This window comes from Tursiops truncatus, chromosome X, assembly GCF_011762595.2.
Source record: "Tursiops truncatus isolate mTurTru1 chromosome X, mTurTru1.mat.Y, whole genome shotgun sequence".
Classification (NCBI taxonomy): domain Eukaryota; kingdom Metazoa; phylum Chordata; class Mammalia; order Artiodactyla; family Delphinidae; genus Tursiops; species Tursiops truncatus.
The window spans coordinates 42,075,299-42,081,298 of record NC_047055.1 but is presented as its reverse complement, the minus strand read 5'-3'; the positions used below and the strand labels follow the sequence as shown (position 1 = coordinate 42,081,298).

Here is a 6,000-nt window from a genome sequence, read left to right as displayed (position 1 = left end):
CTAGAAACAAATGACAATGAAAACACGATGACTCAAAACCTATGGGATGCAGGAAAAGCAGTTCTAAGAGGGAAGTTTATAGCAATATAATCCTACCCCAAGAAAGAAGAAACATCTCAAATAAACAACCTAACCTTACATCTAAAGCAATTAGAGAAACAAGAACAAAAACCCCCAAATTTAGCAGAAGGAAAGAAATCATAAAGATCAGATCAGAAATAAATGAAAAACAAATGAAGAAAACAATAGCAAAGATCAATAAAACTAACGTCTGGTTCTTTGAGAAGATAAAGAAAATTGATAAACCATTAGGCAGACTTATCAGGAGAAAAAGGCAGAAGACTCAAATCAACAGAATTAGAAATGAAAAAGGAGAAGTAACAACTGACACTGCAGAAGTACAAAGGATCATGAGGGACTACTACACGCAACTATATGCCAATAAAATGGACAACCTGGAAGAAATGGACAAAGTCTTAGAAAAGTAAAACCCTCCAAGACTGAACCAGGAAGAAATAGAAAATATGAACAGACCAATCACAAGCACTGAAATTGAGACTGTGATTAAAAATTTTCCAACAAACAAAAGCCCAGGGCCAGACGGATTCACAGGTGAACTCTATCAAACATTTAGTGAAGAGCTAACACCCATCCTCTCAAGCTCTTCCAAAATATAGCAGAGGGAGGAACACTCCCAAACTCATTCTATGAGGCCACCATCACCCTGACCCCAAAACCAGACAAAGATGTCACCAAAAAAGAAAACTACAGGCCAATATCACTGATGAACATAGATGCAAAAATCCTCAACAAAATACTAGCAAACAGAATCCAACCGCACATTAAAAGGATCATACACCATGATCAAATGGGGTTTATCCCAGCAATGCAAGAATTCTTCAATATATGCAAATCAATCAATGTGATACACCATACTAACAAACTGAAGGATAAAAACCATATGATCATCTCAGTAGATGTACAAGAAGCTTCTGACAAAATTCAACACCATTTATGATAAAAACTCTCCAGAAAGTGGGCAGAGAGGGAACCTACCTCAATATAATAAAAGTCATATATAATAAACCCACAGCCAAATTCATTCTCAATGGTGAAAAACTGAAACTATTTCCACTAAGATCAGGAAGAAGACAAGTGTGCTGACTCTCACCACTATTTTTCAACATAGTTTTGGAAGTTTTAGCCACAGTGATCAGAGAAGATAAAGAAATAAAAGGAATACAAATAGGAAAAGAAGAAGTAAAACTGTCACTGTTTGCAGATGACATGCTGCTATACATAGAAAATCCTAAAGATGCCACCAGAAAACTACTATAGCTAATCAATGAATTTGGTAAAGTAGCAGGATACAAAATTAATGCACAGAAATCTCTTGCATTCCTTTACACTAACAATGAAAAATCTGAAAGAGAAATTAAGGGAACATTCTCATTTACCATTGCAACAAAAAGAATAAAATACCTAGGAATAAACCTACTTAAGGAGGCAAAAGACCTTTACGCAGAAAACTTAAGATACTGAGGAAAGAAATTAAAGATGATGCAAACAGATGAAGAGGTACACCATGTGATTGGATTGGAAGAATGAATACTGTGAAAATGACTATACTACCCAAAGCAATCTACAGATTCAATGTGATCCCTATCAAATTACCAATGGCATTTTTCACAGAACTAGAACAAGAAGTTTTACAATTTGTTTGGAAACAGAAAAGACCCCAAATAGCCAAAGCAATCTTGAGAAAGATAAACAGAGCTGAAGGAATCAGGCTCCCTGACTTCAGACTATTCTACAAAGTTACAGTAATCAAGACAGTATGGTACTGGCACAAAAACAGAAGGATAGACCAATGGAACAGGATAGAAAGCCCAGAGATAAACCCACACAGTATGGTCACCTTATCTTTGACAAAGGAGGTAAGAATATACAATGGAGAAAAGATAGCCTCTTCAGTAAGTGGTGCTGGGAAAACTGGACAGCTACATGTAAAAGAATGAAATTAGAACACTTCCTAACACCATACACAAAAATAAACTCAAAATGGATTAAAGACCTAAATGTAAGGCCAGAAACTATCAAACTCTTAGAGGAAAACATAGGGAGAACACTCTATGACATAAATCACAGCAAGATCCTTTCTGACCCACCTCCTAGAGTAATGGAAATAAAAACAAAAATAAACAAATGGGACCTAATGAAACTTCAAAGCTTTTGCACAGCAAAGGAAACCATAAACAAGACCAAAAGACAACCCTCAGAATGGGAGAAAATATTTGCAAATGAAGCAACTGACAAAGGATTAATCTCCAAAATTTACAAGCAGCTCATGCAGCTCAATAGCAAAAAATCAATCAACCCAATTCAAAAATGGGCAGAAGACCTAAATAGACATTTCTCTAAAAAGGAAGATATACAGATTGTCAACAAATACATGAAAGGGTGCTCAACATCACTAATCATTAGAGGAATGCAAATGAAAACTACAATGAGGTATCACCTGACAACACTCAGAATGGCCATCATAAAAAGTTCAGATACATATATTATGAAATATCCACACGATGTAATAATATACTATACACTAATGAGAATGAATGATCTACAACTCTAGATGACAGTAACGTAAATCACTCATACATACATCATGTTGATTAAAAGGAATCATACTCAAGAGTACATGCTGCCTATTTCCAGGAATTTTTCCTCTGGCCTCACCTATCAGACCATCCCTGCCTCCCAACCAGTGAAGCCTAGAGCACAGAGCAATGTGATTCCCATTTGAAAAGCACCTTGAGTTCATAAAAGGGAAAATAATTCATAATGGAAGTCCAAGTAATTATTTTAACATCCAAGTTGTCTAATGCATAGGAACTATAATTATTATTCCCTTTATCCATTTGTTTTTATAATTATTGCCCTTGACAGAAGACGTAAATAGACATTTCTCCAAAGAAGACATACAGATGGCCAAAAACCATATGAAAAGATGATCAACATTGCTAATTATTAGGGAAATGTAAATCGAAACTACAGTGAAATATCACCTCACTCTGGTAAGAATTGCCATCATTAAAAAGTCTACAAATAATAAATTCTGGACTTCCCTGGTGGCGCAGTGGTTGAGAGTCCGCCTGCCAATGCAGGGGACACGGGTTCATGCCCCAGTCTGGGAAGATCCCACATGCTGCGGAGCAGCTAGGCCTGTGAGCCATGGCCACTGAGCCTGTGCGTCCGGAGCCTGTGCTCTGCAACGGGAGAGGCCACAACAGTAAGAGGCCCGCATACTGCAAAAATAATAATAATAATAATAAATGCTGCAGAAGGTGTGGAGAAAAAGGAACCCTCCTATACTCTCGGTGGGAATGTAAATTGGTGCAGCCACTATGGAAAACAGTATGGAGCTTCCTTAAAAAACTAAAAATAAAGCTACCATATGATCCAGCAATCCCACTCCTGGGCATATATCCAGAGAAAACCATAATTCGAAAAGATACATGCACCCCTATGTCCATTGCAGCACTATTTTCAATAGCCAGGACATTGAAGCAACCTAAATGCCCATTGACCTATGAATGGATAAAGATGTGGTACATATATACAATGGAGTACTATTCAGCCATAATAAAGAATGAAAAAATGCCATTTGCAGCAACATGGATGCAACTAGAGATTATCATATTAAGTAAAGTAAGTCAGAAAGAAAAAGACAAATACTGTATGATATCACTTATATGTGGAATCTAAAATATAATATAAATGAACTTATTTACGAAACAGAAATAGACTCACAGACATAGAAAACAAACTTATGGTTACCAAAGGGGATGTTGGGGGAGAGAGATAAATTAGGAGTTTGGGATTAACAGATAAAAACTACTGTATATAAAATAGATAAACAGCAAGGTCCTACCATATAGCACAGGGAACTATATTCAATATCTTATAATACACCATAATGGAAAAGAATATGGAAACAAATATATACATATATATATATGCATAAAACTGAATCACTTTGCTTACACCAAAACAAACACAACATTGTAAATCAACTCTACTTCAATAAAAATAAATAAATAAATAATTGTTGCCCTTGAAAAAAAAATAAATAAATAATTATTGCCCTTGAAATTATAAAACTGAATCACTTTGCTTACACCAAAACAAACACAACATTGTAAATCAACTCTACTTCAATAAAAATAAATAAATAAATAATTATTGCCCTTGAAAAAGATTCTCTCCTTGACCAAACACTAGTTACACTCCTCTTAGCTCTCTTTTGAACCAGGCCTCAACCTGGCCAATAGTCTTGAACAAAACACTAACGTAGTTTCTAACAGCTCAAGGCTGCATCCCTAAGATGACCCTAAATTCTCTTAAAGTGATTGTCTGAGAACACTCAAGCCTTCCAGGACAATTTACTATTTGTTCCAGCTAACACAGGAGGAGAGGACCTTCTCTCCCAGACTCTGTGGGAGGGTAGAAATCTAACTTGAATTAAAGTGCCAGTTAGAAACCCAAATGGGTTTCACATGGATGAACACCCCTTTCCTGTTTTTTGTAATTTTTACTTCCCTGGCTGTATTGGTCACTACTTACCCCCTCCCTTTTCCCTCATGCTCACTTTGAAAAGCCTAGTCACCTCTGTACAAATTGAAGTTGGGGTCAGTTCACGCTGGACTCTTTTCCCTGTCATAATAGTATATTACTGATTAAAATATGTCCTTACCACTTTAACTAGGGTCTGGCTTTGTTCATCTTTAACATTTTTTTCCTATAATCATTACCTTTTTATTAAATAAATACCATCTGGTACATGGCAAAATGCCTAACGAAGCATAGTTTCCACCCAAAGAGATATGGATGGCCCTAACCTAACATCACCCATCATGGGCTGACATAGTTCAACAAATGTCTCCTTCTTCTTCCTAAGTGTATTGGTTAGGAGTGTGGGCTATGGAGACAGACCAGGTCCAAACTGTCATTCTGCCACTTATAAACTGTGTGAGTTGGAATACTCTTACTTCACCTTATAGTCACTCAATGTATGAAATTGCCTTATGTATAAAATTGGGATTGTACAGTACTTACTGTAGAAGACGAAACGTTTCTAAACAAATATGGCTTTGTGTTTTGGTCTTTACAAGGATAAATGGCCCTGAATACCAATATTTTAAAAATTCTACTGCAGAGATATTGGGATACCTGGCTCTCTGTGATCTTGGGAGATTGAAAGAACCACTCTGCACTTCAGTTACCGCTTCTGTAAAAGGGGGAAAACAACCGTCCCTACGTCATGGGCTGCTGCTTTGAGAACTGAGTTAATACATAACCATTAGAACAGTGCGAGGCACACAATAACAGCTCACTAAATGCTAGCTGCTTTAAACAAATACTGACAATATGATATTTTTATAGTTTACACATATGTTTAATAAAGCTTAATAGTCTTACAACTGAATCCTATTCATCAAATGTTAGATTTTGTGTATCATTAACTTTCACTATTAACCACTGTTGGATACCTAACTAATTATGAGAATATCTCAAAGTACTTGGAACAACTGATTTCAGGAAATACACCACCATTTCTGCACATGGCCAAACATAAAGCTGAGGTCCCATGCAGGATCCTGCCTTATCCTCACATACCTCCCGTGCACACCCACTTGCAGGCCCCTCCTGCCCTACCTCCAACAGGCCCTGTCCAGGCCACCCATCCTCTGCACACCACTGCAGCTCAGGGCCGATCCACCCTCGTCTCTCCCCTGGACCCTGCAAATTCTCCTAACGGTTATCCCCATAGCTATCCTGTCCCTGTCCAGTCCATTCCCCACACAGCAGCCAGAGTTGCCTTGAGAGCACGTGAATCAGAGCATGTCACTAGGGACCTTGCCTGTCTTGTTCTATGTGCTGTGTCCCCGGTGCCTAGTTCAGTGCTTCACATATAAATCTCTGAATAAATATTACTTACAT

General features: G+C 37.4%; 1 long non-coding RNA gene across 2 annotated transcripts in view; it reads right to left on the bottom strand.

The window, feature by feature from the left end:
• The window catches only part of LOC141277563 (uncharacterized), a 68,245-nt gene that overhangs the window by 57,209 nt on the left and 5,036 nt on the right, over nucleotides 1-6,000 (bottom strand). The gene's annotated exons all lie outside the window — the stretch shown is intronic.